The sequence below is a fragment of the Lissotriton helveticus genome, chromosome 7 (assembly GCF_964261635.1).
Source record: "Lissotriton helveticus chromosome 7, aLisHel1.1, whole genome shotgun sequence".
NCBI lineage: Eukaryota > Metazoa > Chordata > Amphibia > Caudata > Salamandridae > Lissotriton > Lissotriton helveticus.
In genome coordinates, this window is record NC_136068.1 from 346,247,325 (window position 1) to 346,266,091 (window position 18,767).

Consider the following 18,767-nt stretch of genomic DNA (forward strand, 5'->3'; position numbering starts at 1 on the left):
GTCCTCTATTCTCTTGTTGCTATCGCGGCACTCCTGGTGGTTCCCAGTCAGGACCGTAGATCACTCGGGAGAGGTCTGCTCGGAATCAGTGAAGTTCAGATGATCGGCTGTCAGACGAGGGTCTATCGGACAGGAGCTCTCCCGATCGTTGCAGTTGTTCACTCTGTCGTCGGGACCTCTCCCACTGGATCCACGTGTCGCTGATGGGCCCCGCGTTTGGGACGCCAATTGATAAAGATCAATTCAAAATGGTCAGGCGATTTCAGTAGATGTTTCCTAAGTTAAATTTGCCCGGCGTAAAACGCCTCTAATACCATACGAAGTTATTCAATAAAGAGGCAGGCGCTGGAGACAGGAAGACAGGAAACAAGTTTTATTCCGTCGGAGTAGAACACATCAGATCGGACAACAAGGTATCGTCTCGAGGTGCTCTCTCAACCTCTTTGAGACCTGGTCTTTTATACACTGGTTTAAGACATGTGAACGTCCTTTATTACAACAGGGACATTGTGAAGTATGAGAACGACATCACCGGCACCCCCCCAGTTCCGGCCCCTTCCAACACATGACAACAGTAGGGGCCCTTTCCCCTCATATGATTGGGAGGGGGCTATCACGCAGCTGAGTGTTCTGCCGATTCCTTTGGAATGTGTGCGCCTGATCGAATCTCAGGGGGTGGGGAGGTCGTGATCAATAGTGGCTCCTTTCAGGCAAGGCGAGTGCATACAGTAATGGGCAATAAACTGTATCCTCGGGCTAAGGGATGACCAGCGGTTCGTACAGGCAGTCGGGTTCAGAGGAAGGGGTCATCAAAGGAGGGGTATTCATGGACGGAAAGGAGGTGTTGGTCAGGCGTGGGGTGTGATTCCTTGAGACAGAGTCATGGGAGGGGAGGGTTCATGACTTGTGCATGTGAGTGCGGGGGCAGCCAGGGTGCGCGGGGAAGGCTTGCAAGGGTCAGGGAAGTGTGCTGACGGGCGATCGTGAACAGGGAGACCATGGTACCTAAAATGGCTGTCGTGTATGCTCGTACGTGAGTCTGCAAGATGGCGTAGATGATGTTCAGTACACAAACTAAAATTCCACAGTCCTCCCTTTAACATGTCTCGCCAGCTTGTCAGTTCGGATCGATCCCCATGAGACCACGCACCTCTATCTCGTATAGGGGACTCATGTGCTCAGGTTTAAAGTTCAAAGTCTTTGGGCACATACAGTTGGAAATGAGTGCACATAAAGATGGTAAACATTGAATACCTAAGCAACACCCACACAGTATCATGATTGGTATCAATAAAAACGTGAACAATCTCCATCCCCAGTTCTTCAAAGTGTCCCAGAACCAGCCTCCAAGCGACCATCCTTCCTGCTCCTGGTGAACCTCTGAGGACAGTCTGTGGAGGTGTTCGATTGCTTTGTAGACCGAAGGTGAGTTATCTGGCACGTAGGTGCAACAGCTGGAGCCGATGATGCGGCATGCTCCTCCGCGGTCGGCCAGAACCACATCTAGAACAAGACGGTTTTGAAGAGCCACCAGGCGGACGGCCTGAAGCTCAGCCGTGTTGTTGGCGAGGATGCCAGCGGTGATGTTAATGGTTGTTTCTAATGCCTGAGTCAGGTGTCGGATAGCGCGGCTATTTGCCATTGGTCCCCACAGAGGAACAAGTCCCTTTGCTGCATCCAGGAACTGTGCTCCGGTGGAGTCAGCTTGTTCAACATCTCCGGCGCGCTTTGCCGGTGGTGGTTGGCTGGAGCCACATACGTGGGAGGAAGAATCAAGGCGATGTAGCACGTACCCCTCCAGCCTCTTGGGAGCCAAGTGTAAGCTTTGGTGCCACAAACAAAGTACATATTCGGGGAAGCAACAAAGGAGGGGGGGTCAGCTGAGACCAATGTTTTGGTGATGCGACAAGAACTGTGACCCACCAGCTGCGTTCCTTGTCCTTCGAGGCATACGAGTCCTGTGACATTGATGACAGACAGGGCCACGGTCAGGGTGGCAGCCGTTTGTTTCCGCAGGTGGGAGAAGGTGGGTCTGGCTGGATTGTGGAGCACTTGCATTTCGACCCTTTCTTTGGCAGGGATGTTCGTAAGGAAGGTTGAACCTGAAATTGCAGGACAAAAGGGTTTTCCTGTTTTGTTCAGCCAGAACCCATAGTAGAAGTGTGACACCGTTTGACCAGAAGTGGCGTTGTCCTTGTGGCTTTCCTGCATGAGGATCAACCAGGCGAGGCAGGAGCCGTGAACTGAGAAAGGAGAAGGGATGAAGGGGATGGAGTGTCCGGTAGCATGTGGGAGCAACCCACAGATCCAGCAGTTCGTGGCATTTGCAGCAAGGTTGTGCTGGTGCAACAGTTGTACGAAGGAATTGTTCCAGAACTCCCTACGCCTTTCTCGGAGCTGAGGTGAAAGGGTGATCAGGTGGTGCTCTTTCGTGGTTGGCTGGACAGTGGTTGGCAACATTTGGTGAGCGGGTGTGCTTTCCTCCAAGATCCAGAAGGAAGTCATGAGGAGGAGGCAAAAGAGGAAGACAATGAAGAAAGCGATTGTCTTTGATTTGTGCAAATTGTCAGTCTTTGGATTCCTGTAGTGGGTATTTCCTGTTGCTTCCGACGTCTTCTTATCTGGCGCTTCCATCATCTTCTTATCTGGCGCTTCCATCATCTTCATCTTCAAGGTGCTCGGTAGTGGGCAGAACCACAGACTTTGTTTAGCTTCTCTCCGGGTAGCCCTTGGTTGCTTTGGGTCACCGTTCTGAGATTTTTAACTTAGTCAGTGGCCTACTTAGCCGAAGCTCCCTCCTTTCGACGCAGGAAATACCCTTCTCGAGATGGCACAGTGGGATCAGAGTGTTTTGCAAGTTCGAGTGCCTCGGTAACAGGATAGCAGTTCAGTGATGGTCGGTCTTTGTTCAGGAGCTCTTCTTGGGTGCTGACGTTGTCTGTCGTGGCCAGGGTCGAGGAAACCTTCTTGCAGTGGTGCGCATGTAGCCAGTTCTTTTTCCCCTCCACTCGAAGAGCCGTCCGAGTGGTGATCAGTACTTGCCAGGGGCCCGTCCACCGGGGTTCCAGACTCTTCGCTCGTTGAAAGTTCCGGATCAGGACGTAGTCACCCGGTTGGATATCGTGACCGGGACCCCTGGAAGCGTCGGGGATGGCCTGCTGCACCTGTTGATGAATGACAGACAATGTTTTAGTTAACTTGTATAAATAATCTAACAGCAGGACGTCGGGGACGTCGTGAATGGAGGTCGGTTTGGGGGCAGTCCAGAGGTTCATAGGCCGGCCAAACACAACTTCGTAGGGGGTCAAGTGGTGCTTAGTGGGAGTGGAGCGCATCGATAGTAATGCCAGTGGAAGGGCATCTGGCCATTTAAGTCCTGTGGTGGCCACTATTTTTGACAGTTTCAGTTTCAGTGTAGCGTTGTGTCGTTCAACCAGGCCAGCAGATTGGGGGTGGAAGACTGCGTGGAATCTTTGTTTTACCCCCAACCCCTTCAGGATTAGTTGGATAACTTCAGCTACGAAGTGGGGGCCATTGTCGCTCCATAAAATTCGACAAAGGCCGTAGCGAGGGAAAAACTCTTTCAGTAGTACTTTGGCAGTAGTCATGGCAGTGTTATCACGGGTCGGATAGGCTTCCACCCATTTGCTGAAGGCACATACAATGACCAATACGTACTTCAAGCCTTGGCACCTCTCTAATTGGATGTAATCCATCTGGAGGACCTCAAAGGGGTGGTCGGGGATCCCAAACCCTCCCCGGGGTACCACAGTTCCTTTCCCGGGGTTGTGTTGTAAGCAGATAAGGCACTGCTGGACTAGGCGTTTAGCCGAGTCGGGGATCTTGTTGTTGTGCCAGACTTTGGAAATGAGTTCAATCATAGGGGCAGAGCCTATGTGTGCAGGGGAGTGTGCCATTGTCAGTATGGGGATCAAGTATGCATCAGGCAGCAACCATTTGTTTGTGTCTTTTGTCCGCCAGCAGTCCTCATCGTCCCTTAGACCCACCCGTGCCCACTCAGTCAGTTCGTGTGGTGTGCTGGCCGATTGGATGTCCCTGATTGTTTCCCTAGCGTCGGTCCATTTTTCTGCTTGTGACCTGGTCACATACATGCGTGTCGTTGTCCTATTCTCAGCTGTGGTTCGGGCGGTGATGTCGGCTAGTGCGTTTCCCTGTCCAACTAAATCTGTCACCTTCTTGTGTGCCTGGCATTTGATCACTGCTAATCGTTTGGGGAGAAGAACTGCTTCAATCAGGGCGGAGACTAAATCTCCGTGAAGGATGGGCGTACCGTGGGACGTCAGGAATCCCCTTTCCCTCCATAGGAGCCCAAAATGATGAACCACCCCGAAGGCGTACTGGCTGTCCGTATAAATGTTTGCCGTGGTTCCTGCTGCTATGATACATGCTCGTGTGAGGGCAATTAGTTCTGCTGCCTGTGCGGATCGTTGTGTGATGCGAGCTGTTTCAACTACTGTTCGAGCTGTCGTCACCGCATAGGCAGCAGAAGTGGTGCCGTCTGGGAGTTTGATACAAGAGCCATCTACCCATAGTTCTCCATCAGGATCTGTAAAAGCAATGTCTCGGATGTCAATTCTACTCCTAGTCTGTTCGTCCGTGAGGGTCACACAGTCGTGTATAGGGGGCACATCGGGGTCATTTTCGGGCAAGGGTAACAGTGTAGCAGGATTCAATGTCGTGCATCTCTTCAGGGTGATGTGGGGTGCAAGTAGAGTCAATTCGTACCCTGTTAGTCGTGCGCTAGTCAGGTGTTGAGTCTTAGTCTGGTTCAAAAGGGTGTCAACTGCATGGGGCACTAATACCGTGAGAGAGTTCGAAAGCACAATTCCCTCACTCTGGCGGATAGAGACAGCAGCAGCGGCTACTGCTCGAAGGCAGGCAGGTAGAGCTCTGGCGACTGGGTCAAGAGTGGCAGAGAAGTAGGCACAAGGGCGTTGTTTGGCGCCGATGGGCTGAGTTAGAACAGACAATGCGCATCCCTCCCTTTCGTGAGTGAAGAGGGAGAAGGGCTTGGAGTAATCTGGTGTTCCTAGAACGGGTGCCGAGCAAAGGGCATCCCGCAATTCCTTAAAGGATGTTTGGCATTTGGGAGTCCACGGGAGTGGGACACGGAACATCTTTGGCCAACAGGGAAAGTAGGGGTTTTATAATGAGACTGAAATTTGGTAACCATTGTCGACAGAAAGAAGTAAGGCCCACTAATGAACGGACTTGCTTCTGTGTTTTTGGAATGGGCGTGTCTAGGATGGTTTGGATTCGGTCGGGCGTAAGTTTCCTCCCTTCTTTGGACAGGAGGTGTCCTAGGTATGTTACTTGGGGCTGACAGAACTGCAGTTTCTTTTTGGAGACTTTGTGGCCATTCTCCGCAAGAAAGTGCAAGAGTTGGATAGTGGCTGTGATTGCAAGTGGAGTGGTGTCGGCCGCCAAAAGGATATCGTCAACATATTGGATCAATACCACTCCATCTGGTAGCTGGACGGCGTCCAGCTGTCTTTTGTGGCCTGGCTGTAAATGCTGGGACTTTCAGTGTAGCCCTGGGGAGCTCTACAAAATCGGTATGAACGGTTTTTTAAAGTGAAGCCGAAGAGATAACGGCTGTCTGGATGGATGGGGATAGAGAAAAATGCATTTTTAAGATCAATAACGGTGAAGGTGGTGGCAGTGGACGGGATGAGAGTCAGAATGGTGGCGATGTCTGAGACTACGGGGTACTGTGGCACCACCACTTTGTTGACTTCTCGCAGGTCGATGATGAAGCGGTACGCTTTCTCATCTCCCTCACCTTGCTTCTTAACAATGGGTAGGATAGGGCTATTGCAGACATTACTAACCACTTCCTCTACCACTCCTGCATCTACCAAGGACTGAATAATCGCTACCAATGCCTTCTCGCCTTCGGGCGATATCCGGTACTGTGGGAGTTTCGGGAGTATTGCATCTGGTCGAACAGTTATGTGTACAGGATCGATCATCATTCGTCCTACATCCGAGTCGTTTCTGGCCCATAGGTACAGGGGTAGAGTATCGAGCAAGGATAGGTCAGCATCTGCTATGGTGTACATATGTCGTGCGGGGTAGGGTCTGGACATGCTCGGGTTGTCGTACAGGATGACTCGGACTCCATCCGGGGAACACCTAATAGTAGCTCGGAAATGTTTCAGTAAATCAATACCCATAATGGCGTCAGGGGAGTTGGAGGAGAGCAGAAATATTGTGTCAGTGGGATTGTTTCCTAGGTCAAAGGAGATAGGTACAGACAGGGGATTAGTGGAGGGCGTTCCATCGAAACCTATCGAGGTAATGTGTGAGCCAGACAAGGGTGCCCTTGGAATCAGTTGTTTTGATAATACACTACGTGTCGCTCCAGTGTCTACCAAAAATGGAGACTTTGTACCCAGGACCTTAGCAGTGACGTAAGGACCTTGCTGGTCAACACAGAGCTCGACTGGATCCCTCCCTTGCCCCTGGCAGTCCTATGCAGAGTCGTGAGCATTGTCGCAGTCGGATTGTTGGCACTGATTCTGTCGGGGGCGGTCAAATGTGTTTGGTCTGCCAGATCGGTCATTGGTGGTGTCGCGGGTCTGCCCTCGTCCCTGCCCTCCAGTTTTGGAGTTATTTGTCATGTCCCTTGTCTCTTTATTTTTAATCATCTCCCGAAGGGCCGGGCATTGAGACTTCCAATGCCCAAATTCTTTGCAAAATGCACACTGGTTCTCATCGAGGTCGGTTCGTGGAGCGCCAGGTGTGGAGTTGCGGTCTCTAGGGGCCGAATTCCTAGGGGCATTCGACTGGTAGTTTCCCCTATATCGTTCCCTTCCTGTAGTCACTTCATGCAATTGGGCAATCATCACTCGTTCCTTTAAGTCCTTTTTCTTTTTCTCATTCGCCCTCTCGTTCTCGTTCTTTTGGTGTTCATAATACTGAGCCATCTGAAGGATAGCTGCAGGTTTGGAGGCTCCCCAACTACTCTCACTCGTCTGTAACTTTTGGGAGACCTCTTGCGATAGCCCTTTTACGTAGTTTTGCACGAATAGGTGTTGTCCGGTTGCGGTGGTCATATCTTGGCCACTGTAGTCGGAGAACACTGTTTCAAATCGGGAGAAATATTCTGATACATCTTCCTGAGGTTTCTGACGACAAGCCGTGACTACCGACCAGTCTACCTTCTTTTCTGGGATCAACGTCTTTAGCTTCTGTACTATTTTGTCGGGGAGTTCCAGTATGTCTTTTACAGGTTTATTTCCGGGCTCTTGCTGCCTATCTAGTTCATCGAGTTTTGTCCAGGTGTGTCCGAACAGATCCGTGTGGTCGGCTTTCCGGATTTGCTTCCACACATCAGCCGGCAGACACAACCCGAAAAACAAATCCATGTCCGATAGAGTCATTATGGTTGAGCCCAAGGCTGTGCCTAGTTCTGTATAAAATGCTGTAGGGTTCTTTCGTAAATCGGGCAGGGTTTGTCTAAAAGTTAAAATATCTTGCCGATCCCATGGTTGGTAAACCCAGTTGTACACAACCCTCCCTTTTGCATCTGCGTGGTTGATATCATCGTTTGTTCCCTGACCTCTTGGGGGAACCCAATAGGGGGCGGCTTCTCTGATAGGCATCATAGTGTTGGCTGCTTCTAATGAGGGCTCAATCGTCTCAGGGACTGTGATCTTGACCTCTGGTTTCTGTTCCGCAAGGTGGCGGAAGACCTCAAGCGTTTGCATGAAGAGGTCCGTCACATCGCTCTCAGTCCCATCTCCAACATCGACCCTTCTATATAGAGTCGTCAGTTTTGCAGGACCCTTATTCTGGTACCTATCCTCATATGCGTTCAGGGTGTGGTAGCTGAACCGCAAAATGAAATGCCGTCTGTGACTACCGGCATGGGAATTGTGCATATTCATCGTATATTCTTCGCTCTCCTTCCGTTCTACCAATGTTTTTGCTATCTTGTCGATTCCATCCCGCTCATCTTTGCTCAACCTATTTGGTCTGGCTGTTAGGTGCCTGCTAGTCTCATGTTCATCTGCTGTTGTTACCAATGCGGCTGGTGCGAAGGCCGTAAGAGCTGGGGCACTAGCGCTAGGGTCACCCACGCCTGCACTTTGAACTGGTGAGTGTTGTGCTAGAGGCTGGCTGGGAGCATAAGGAGGAGGCATGTAGATAATTGGAGGACCGAGCAGTAACTCGTCATTTGCCCGCTGTTTGGAGGGCATCTCCGGGTAGAGCGCAGAGGTGGTCCTGACAGGGCATTGGCCTGCCAGTCCTGATTCTTGCGTTTGTTTAACTTCCTCTCTTCTTCTTATTTCTTCATCTAGTTCTTTTGCGGCCAGATGGGCGGCTTTTCGTAACTCTTTCACTATTTTCGCTTCCTCTTTTTTCCTGCGATGTTCTGCTTCTTTGCGCCACATGCCAATACTATCAAGCATAGTGGGCGTTGCCTTGTTTATTTTTACAGCTGCTTCTAGTGTTTTTATTTTATTTTCGTCAAAAGAACCTATCAGTGGCCACTGACTTTTAGGATCCTTTTTTGTATATTTATGCCATAACTTACTATAAGCTATAGCGACTAGTCCTTGCTTAGTAAACATGTCCTTATTAGGGGTGCCTTCCAGTGGAGCTGGATGGTTCATCTCTAATAAGCGGTCCGGGTTGACCCAACTATGAACCAATGGGGAGAAGATAGGCATGACGGATTACAATGGGGGGGCAAAAGCCTGCACTACCTATCTTTTCACTATTTGCAAAGACTGGACAGAATATTCTATTCTACGCTATTTGCAAACAGAGAATACCTCCAGAAAGAACCAATTCCAAACAGTCAATGTTTGGACAAACAATCAATCAATGAGGAATGAAATAGGCACGACGTGTTAAAGGCTTGCGTTGCCTACCCTTCACTATCTGCAAAGGGAGAGAGAATATTCCTATTCTTCCCCGTTTGCAGGCAGAGAAGATCCTTAAGAGAACCAACTTCGAACAATTCAATGCTCGATTCAATCAATCAATCAATGAGGAGAAAAATAGGCACGACGTGTTAAAGGTTTGCGTTGCCTACCCTTCACTATCTGCAAAGACTAAACAGAGTATGGCGATTCTGTGCTTGTTTGCAAATAGAGAATTTCTCAGAAACAGTCAATAAGTAATACTAGTATTTTCAAACAATCAATCAATCAATTTCGCAATTTGTCGTATGTCACGACCTTACCCGGACCGCATGGACAGTTTCTCGTCTTCCGCTTCCAGCGCCCGATTGTCCTCTATTCTCTTGTTGCTATCGCGGCACTCCTGGTGGTTCCCAGTCAGGACCGTAGATCACTCGGGAGAGGTCTGCTCGGAATCAGTGAAGTTCAGATGATCGGCTGTCAGACGAGGGTCTATCGGACAGGAGCTCTCCCGATCGTTGCAGTTGTTCACTCTGTCGTCGGGACCTCTCCCACTGGATCCACGTGTCGCTGATGGGCCCCGCGTTTGGGACGCCAATTGATAAAGATCAATTCAAAATGGTCAGGCGATTTCAGTAGATGTTTCCTAAGTTAAATTTGCCCGGCGTAAAACGCCTCTAATACCATACGAAGTTATTCAATAAAGAGGCAGGCGCTGGAGACAGGAAGACAGGAAACAAGTTTTATTCCGTCGGAGTAGAACACATCAGATCGGACAACAAGGTATCGTCTCGAGGTGCTCTCTCAACCTCTTTGAGACCTGGTCTTTTATACACTGGTTTAAGACATGTGAACGTCCTTTATTACAACAGGGACATTGTGAAGTATGAGAACGACATCACCGGCACCCCCCCAGTTCCGGCCCCTTCCAACACATGACAACAGTAGGGGCCCTTTCCCCTCATATGATTGGGAGGGGGCTATCACGCAGCTGAGTGTTCTGCCGATTCCTTTGGAATGTGTGCGCCTGATCGAATCTCAGGGGGTGGGGAGGTCGTGATCAATAGTGGCTCCTTTCAGGAAAGGCGAGTGCATACAGTAATGGGCAATAAACTGTATCCTCGGGCTAAGGGATGACCAGCGGTTCGTACAGGCAGTCGGGTTCAGAGGAAGGGGTCATCAAAGGAGGGGTATTCATGGACGGAAAGGAGGTGTTGGTCAGGCGCGGGGTGTGATTCCTTGAGACAGAGTCATGGGAGGGGAGGGTTCATGACTTGTACATGTGAGTGCGGGGGCAGCCAGGGTGCGCGGGGAAGGCTTGCAAGGGTCAGGGAAGTGTGCTGACGGGCGATCGTGAACAGGGAGACCATGGTACCTAAAATGGCTGTCGTGTATGCTCGTACGTGAGTCTGCAAGATGGCGTAGATGATGTTCAGTACACGAACTAAAATTCCACAGAGGTATGTCCATTGACGCGCACCGTGGCGTTAGGTTGTCTATAGCAGTTCAAAATGCGGGTACAGAGGACGTCCCCTAGGCCAAAAAGATGTAGGACCTGTTCCAGGTAGGGCCAGTGCACCCTATCGAACGTTTTTTCGGCGTCGATTGTCAGGAGCATACAGTCTGGTCACGTACGCGACCCTACTTCAATGAGGTGGAGGACTCGCCTGGTATTGTCGCTAGTCTGTCGCTGGGGTATAAAGCCCGCCTGGTCCGGCTCTACCAGCTGTTGCATGTAGGGGGCGAGTCGGCTCGCTAGGATACCTGTGTAGAGTTTGAAATCGATATTCAATAGCGAGATCGGTCGGTACGAACCGCAACGGGTCACGTCGCTGCCTGGCTTTGGGATGACCGTGATTGATGCCTCCTGAAGTTCTGCTGGGATCGTGCCAGGCTGATCAAAGGAATTAAAAAGGTCTCGCAGGAGGGGGGCCACCTGATAGTAGAACGTCTTATAAAAGATCGCTGGGTAACCATCTGGGCCACGGGATTTCCCAAGCTTCAGGCGGGAGATTGCCGACACCACTTCCTCTAAGCCTGTGGGCCTATCCAGGAAATCTGCTCGGGCCGAGTTCAGGGACGGGAGATGCGCCCCCTGCAGGTAAGTCTGACCTGCCTGCAGGTCAAGGGTGTCTCCCGTGTAGAGGGATTGGTAAAACCTCCCGAAAGTCTCCGATATTGCCGCGTCGTCTGAGACAAGGCCGCCCCCATCTGCCTGTATGGCCTGCACCCCCTGCCTTTGGCGCTGTTCACGTAATTTGCTCGCCAGTAGCCGTCCGCAGCGGTCCCCTCCTGTGTAGTACGCCCACTTGAGGCGGAGGGCTGCGTACTCCGCTGCGTCCTGGCCTAGAGCGGCCAACATTTTCCTCTCGGCGCACAATTGCCGCCAGGCCCGTGCCGCCCCCGTGCGTTGGTGCATTTGCTCCAATTCCGACACTCGTTGCGCAATTTCGGCCCTCTTTCTTTATTGTTGGCCGCGGCTATAGATATAAACTCGCCTCGTAGGACCGCTTTCAGGGTTGCCCACTGAGTGGCCCGTGTGGTGTCGGTATTGTTGTTGTGGCTCAGGAATTGTGTGATAGCGGTTTTAATCCGATCTACTGTTGAGGGGGTATGGAGAAGTGCTTCCCTGAGGCGCCAATGTCGTTGTGGGGTCGGTGCCGCCGGTAAGAGAAATGTGGCCACCACCGGAGAGTGGTCAGATAGCGAGGCCAGCAAGATAGCCACTTCCTACACTTGCGTCCCCAATGGGGAGGTGCATAGGAAGTAGTCTAGCCTGGCGTGAGAGTTGTGGGCCCCCGAGTGGTAAGTGTAGGCAGTGCTGCGTGGGTGGAGGTGTCTCCATAGGTCGGTGAGACCGAGATCCTGGAGATAAGCGTGTCCGGACTTGGAGAGCGCCCCCACCTGACCTGTCCTTTGGCATGAACATTCTGCTGTGTTATGAAAAACTAAATTAAGGTCGCCCCCAACTAGTAGCTGGCGCTCGGTGTTGGCTGAGGCTGCTGCTAATGCTGTCTGGAGAAATGCTTCTTGCTCCTCGTTGGGTGCATAGACCGAGAACTCTATGAATGTCAGACCCGTGATTAGGAAGCGGTATACCAACAATCTCCCCTTTAATTCCGCCTCTCGCTGAAGAACCTTGCCTGTGAATGATTTGGATACCAGTATTGCTACCCCTGCTACTTTTTTAGAGGAAGATGAGAAAAGCTGTGTGGGAAAGGCACGAGATTTAAGTCGGTGTTGGTCCTTGGGCAATAGGTGCGTCTCTTGGAGGAGGCAAATGTCGGCTGAGGAGTGCTCTAAAAGGGACAGAACCGCCCGGCGCTTAATGGGGTTGTTGAGTCCTCTCACGTTTAGGGAAAGGACTTTAAGTCTGGAGTATGTCATCGGTCATCAGGGTGGCGTCTGTAACTTTGAATGGTATACAAGGAATAAAACGGAAAGCAAAAGATAAGAGGTGAACAAGGGGTACCCCCCCAAACAACCATCCCCCCGGCCCCAACCCTCCCAAGAGTCCCCAACCTCCCCCCACTCCCCCAATTGTCCCCACTATTCCATACCAAACCCCAACGAAACCCCCTTCTGTGCCCTCCCCAACCCCAACCGAGGAACCACAATTGTTCAAAATAGTCCCGGACCAGTCACTACATCGTTCAGGCCCGTGGTGTAAGTCAATAGAGGGAGACGTGGCACTGGTGACCCAAATGGCCCCCACCCCGCCCCTGTCAGACCTGCATGTCAGTAAAGCGTAAGAAATGAAATCCCCCCCCCCTTTTTCCCATGGGGACGTGTAGCAATCAGCTGTGGCAGTGTCCTTAGACACCTCGTGGATGACCGCTGCCTGCTCCTGTGCCATCATGGTCGGGTATGGTCTGTGTACCATCTTAGGGGACAGTCTGCGCCGTACTCATTGCCATCCGTCCCCTGAGGAACGCAGGGATTTCCCTTGTGAGGAACCATCGGCTTCTTCGCTACCTGCAAATTTCTCAGTCATGTCGATTCCTAACAAACCACATGTGTCTTTCAATGATCGTAGTTGCTGTAAGGCGTCATTCCACTTGAAAACAAGTCGGAAGGGGTGACCCCAAGAGTATGGGATTCCCTTGTCTCGTAGGAACGTGGTGACAACCCCGAATTCCTTCCTTTTCTGCAGGGTGATGGCTGACAGGTCCTGATAGAGGGCCACTGGATGCCCCTGGTAGCGGAGAGGCTGTTTCTGACGTGCCTCCTTCATTATACGTTCCTTCAATGGAAAGTCAGGCAGGAACGCTAGGATATCCGGTGGAGGAGCGGGCGCTCTGCGTGCTAATCCCACTCTGTGCGCCCTGTCAATGCGGATTGTGAAGCCCTTGCCCTCCCCGAGGATCTCCCTGAACAGGGCCTGCAAATAGGAGGTGACGCTGTCCCCTTCTGCTTTAGATGGCACACCACGGACCCTTATGTTGTTCCTACGGGAGCGATTTTCAAGGTCCTCCGCGTGGGCCTGTAGATCCAACTGTTGCTCCTGTAAGCGTAACACTTCCTGCTGCAGGCGTTCCACCTCTTCGCTCCACGTCTGATCAGCATCTTCAACTGCGGCCACACGTTCTCCCAAGCCATCAACATCCCGGCGGAGCTTACGGTACTCGCCCGTCAAATCCTGTTTCAAGGTTTGGAAATCTTCCCGTAGGGAGTTGAACAGGGATTCCAGAAATGCCTTGGTTATGGTGGCTCCCTCATCTTCCGGCCCCGCGGTGTCTTTGGCTGCCGCAGCGCTCGACGGGCTCTTTCCCCCTTTAGTGGCCCCTTTCGTCAGCATGTCCGTTATCGTGCGGCTACCTCGGCGCGGCCCCGTCGACATGGCGATCCAAGCACTATGTCCTCAGGGGCCTCGCTGTGGGACTGTGCCTGAGAGCCTATGCCGCCCCCCTAGTCCTCAGTTGCACTGGGCACTCCGCCGCGGCGTGGGCCAGCCGTCACTGCAACAGGCACACAGCACCTCACCTCTCCAGACTGGGAAAGATCACGATCCTGGTCAGATAGGCCCCGACTGTCGCAGGCCCGCGGGGAAATCGATGACTCTCAGGCCCTTCCTCTTCTCACTGCCTGGCCATCGAGGGGAGTGGGCACTTGCACTCTTCTGGTGTCTGCTCCTGGGCAGGGACCTCCCAGATGATGTGTGCACTGGTGGCCTGCAGCGATGCCCCCGCGTCGCTCCCGATTGCAGCACTCCGACTGTCTCCCTGCAAAGAGGCGCCGTCTGGTAGGCCCCGAAGCCCTGCCTCCAGCTGTGGATGGGCCCCTTTGCCCCGCCGGGTCCCCGCGACCTTCGACAGTGGACGCTCCAGAAATATCCGAGCTGCCACCGCTATATGTCTGCGCCAGTCCCGGCGGGTGACCGCGGGCGCGGGGGGGGGGCTCCCCCGCTAGTCTGTGTTGGGCTCCGAGGCAAGGGGACCACCACCGTTCACCATGTCCTGGATGTAGACCCAAGAGGCCTGGGCTGCAATTCCCTCTGATGCTCACTCCGCAGTGACCGTGTGCGACCAGTCTCACAGATGTAGGCCGCAAAGCCTGGGCCTCAAGTTTCGCGGGGCTCCCTGCTCTCAACCGTGCTCCCTCTCCTGACGTCTTCTCATCCTCGCCCCTGAACTGCCCTTGCAGGCCCTGGCTGGTTAGGGGGAACTCTGGTCACTCTCCACTCTCATCCCCAGGGCGTCGGCTGTGTTCACTATCGTCCCCCCCGACAGGGATAGGCCCCGAAGCCTGGGCCTCGATTTTAGCGCTCCCACGTTCTGTGCCCGGTCTAGTTGGGAGCGCTCCCCGGCCTCTCACCTCCTTTCCTGGGGCCGATGTCTTCGGCTACGCAGCTGACTCTGGCGCTCTGGGCCCGCACCACCTCCGCTGGCTCCGCTCTCGGCAGACGGCCGTGGCAGGCGCAGTTTCCGACGGGCCCATCTCACCCTGGAGGCGCGGCGTGTTGCCAGCGACCGCACCGCCGGGAGCAGAGTATCACGCTGGGCTGTCGCTGCGGTCCCCCCTCTCAGGCTGACGAAGCTCAGGGGCCGCGGTGGCGGGGGCTCTAAAATGCGTCGTCCGAGGGGGGGTTCAAAGAGCTTTTTATGGGTCAAAACTGAGGCCGGGACCGGGAGCCTCACGAACTTGCGTCCATCGCGGTCGCCATCTTGGCCACACACCAATTCAACAACTTTAGAGACGTATGCGGTGCGCAAATAGATTGAGCATTTTTCTGCACAAATAGATAAATATGCTTGCATCCTTTTTAGGTCAAGCCTGTGCAGCGCATGCGCTGCTCAGCGAGCCATGCTGTATTAGACTTTGTACTTGAAGCCCCACCCACTCTCCACCCATTTTGTGATTGGCTTGTTTCATTTTCCTTCGCAAAAGCTGGCTTCTGATTCGCTATTAGGCTTGTTAGTCCCTCATTAGTACCACCCTGTCTTCATTTGCAACCTCCCATGAGGACTGGCCCTTTTACTTCAGTTGTTACACTGAATGTCTTCTTTAGTCTGTAAGCACTATTTTCTTTAATGAGTTTCTCTTACTGCAGGAGGGTCTCGTGTGCACAGTTGTGACCACCAGCTTGTTTATTTTACTCGTAGCAAACAGGGAGCTCTTCAGGGGCCATGGAAGACAAAAGGACAACTCAGTGATGCCTTCAAGCAGTTGGAATGCAAAAATGTCTTGCATTTGCAAGAGTTTAATCTATTGGCATTGTAAATAACAATGCCTTTTATTTAGGTTTTAAAAACCAAAACATAAATAAAAGGCATTGTCATTTACAATGCCATTAGCTCAAACTCACGTAAATGCGAGACCTATTGCATTGCAAATGCTTGTTACGTTTTGTGCACTTCTTGCACTGATATCCAAACAGTCTACCCATGTGTTTCATACATGGTGGTGGTGTGAAAGCCCTTTTCTATATTTCAGTGCGACGCCCAAAGTGGGACGAGTATGCCAGACGTGGATCCTGTGCACAATGTGCCACTCGAAACCAAGCTGTTCCTGATGAAACTGGTCTTGTGTTGCTTATGTTCTGGTTCAGGGATTTCTTGGCCTGGCATTTCGGGCTGTACTGTTCCCACTGGACCAGGGTCAAGACTGATTTGCATACGTGAGGTTATCTGCATAAATAATTGAGGTGGTATGGTGTGCAAAATAACGATGGACTGCGATACGGTCGCAAGTAATTACCACTGGCTGAGATTAATTCAAGCATTCCATCCATCGCTTTTTTTGTATACTTCAGACAAAACCCAATCAACCTGAAGTTATATGAATATGTATAGACAAAGGCCTGACAAATATGGCCATCACAGGAGAGAGCCACCTTACCCAACTATAGTTGATATTCTTGCCGATTTAAGTGAATTTACAAAGGTTTTCAAGTTAGGATTAAATACTGGATACCACCAGCTGATGCTTGATGAAGTTTCTACGCATGTGAGTCTAAGAAGCCATACAAGGTTACGTTTTTGGATCTAAGTCAGCCAGATACTCAAGAATTCAGTAAAAGAAATGTTGACTGGTCTCTGCGGCACCATCAATGTGTGTGACCACATATTTATTTATGTACCAACCCTTGCAGGACATAATCAGAGGCTTCACAAGACAGAGGATGAAAGAAGCAGGATTGACACTACACTGAGAAAAAAGTGAGTTTTCGGAAAGCAGATCATATTCTTCTGGAATATATTGTCCAACCAAGGACTCAGCCTGGACCCTCAGTAAGCTGAAGACATACGCCGAATCCCAGCACAAAGGAACATAACTGAAGTGAGGGGTTTCTTCCAAATGAAGGACTATGGTGGATGCTTTATACAAAACTTAGTGATAATATCTCAGCCTCTATGGAACCTAACCAAAGCAACGGCACACTGGGAATGGTTTCTCAAGCATGATAGTGCACTTAAGACGATCAAATCTGCAATGCTGAAAGACCACACACTGCATTACTTCAACACCAACGCTAAAACAGTACTGGTAGTCGATGCTAGCCCAGTAGAACTGCAAGTATCACTTTTCTAAGAACATCAGAGTGGCCAGTGGAACTTCATTCAATTGCCAGTCCAGCCCTCAATGAAACAGACAAAGCATATTAACAGATTGAGTGCAAAGCACTGACGAGAAGGTGGGAGTGTATCCATTTCCATATGTACCTCTACGGCAGAGTGTACTAACCTCACAGATTACACACCGCTTACTTCACTTTTTAAAGGCACATTACAGCTCCCACCACTGAGGTTTGAATAGTGGGCTCTACGACTTCAAAAATAGTGATTTGAAGTAAAATAGCGGCCAGGCTGATATTATCCAGCAGACTGTCTCTCCCACCATCCAGCAAACTATAGACCTGCTCATCGGTGGTTAACAAACACAGCAATTGAATTCATCAATGGAGGAAAGTGGTCGAGCACCCAGAGGCAACCCGTGCCTGCAGCTCACAAGTGCGGCCATAAGCAGGGGGCAGTGGGACGCATTCCTAACATTCAGTAAAGCACTGCTTTCCATTCCATTCCCATTGTACTGCAGTGACATTATTCCGATATCGACATTAAACAGCAATGGTAGGCCAGAGGGCTGCTTGGAGAGCACGAGCTCTAAGCTAGCAGCACTACATCAATATCATTAGGTACTATGACTGATTACCTGTTAGATTAATTGGATAAAGTAAGCAATCGACAAACTATTCAATTACTTTGACCGAGGCCACTCAGGAAAGTACTTTAGCAATTATCGGAATTAATTCTGAATTCTCACTTGTTCCATTTTTATGGTGCTATTACTAGAAAAACAATTTCAAAAGTATTTGGCCATCGGTAAAAAGTAGTAGTGGACTTGCAATAATCCATGCATGATTATGAAAATATATGTGCTCATGTTCCCAGTGGGGGTGAGACTCCAGTGGTGTGGAGAGCCTGGGGCTCACGTCTGAGCATACCCAGCCCACTCCGGTCTGGGAAAGACATGGCTGGCCAGTTCGGGCTGGACTGTTCCTATGAGGCACAGGGTCAGAGCTGATTTGCATATAGCCAGTGTCTAACCCGGGGTGGTGTGGAGTGCAAAAAAACGATGGATTTAGGCCCAGATCCTTGTACTGGGGTGAATGTATGACATTGGTCTACATTCTGTCCATCAACTGTGTTTTTTGCATGTTCCCAGTGGTCACCATAGGGAAATACGTGAATGGCCGTGACGACCCAGTTTTTGATAATCATAACTATTTAACCATTGTTTAAGATTTGTTATAAAGATGAATCATTGAACATTATTACGCAAGAATATATTTTCTAGTTAAAAAAGATATTAACATCTAAGAATTAACTTTCTCTTCACAGTGCTTCCCCAGACAAGTCAACTGAACTATTTTGGATTATGAGCCTCATCGAAAAAAAGAGTCCTGAGGTAATTAATCTCCACCAAATCAAGTCTACCCTCTAGACTGGAACTGAGAATTCAAAGTCTGACTTTTTCGAATCTGGAACTTTTTTTTTGCACTTTTCTCTTTAAAAAAAATAAATCAATCATTCTCGTATATATGAGCCCATATCTGTTCAAATATAGCTATTTTTAAACCAATGTTTAACTGTAATCAATGATCTATACAACACCAGACAAATGTAATTGTGTATTAACTTAAGGCTGTGCTCAGGGCAACACATAGTCCATATTATATACTACATAAACAGAGTTTACTTGAACACGTTTTGTTTCTATAGGATCTTGCTGAAAATTATGGCGGGGCTGTATAATATTGCTGACGAGGGAAAAGATCTATTCCCCTGAATGAAAAACTACATGTAAAGCATTTGGGAGTGGTACACTACTTGAAGCAGATAGTGCAAATAAAACAAAAAGGTAAGCAATAAA

At 50.5% G+C, this 18,767-nt stretch overlaps 1 long non-coding RNA gene across 1 annotated transcript in view; it reads left to right on the forward strand.

Annotated features, from left to right (window-relative positions):
- The window catches only part of LOC144766759 (uncharacterized), a 450,908-nt gene extending 432,589 nt beyond the window's left edge, over nucleotides 1-18,319 (forward strand). The window contains exon 3 of the long non-coding RNA XR_013597912.1: nucleotides 18,236-18,319. This is a non-coding gene — a long non-coding RNA (uncharacterized LOC144766759). The remainder of the gene's footprint in view (nucleotides 1-18,235) is intronic.
- The last annotated feature ends 448 nt before the right edge of the window (nucleotides 18,320-18,767 follow it).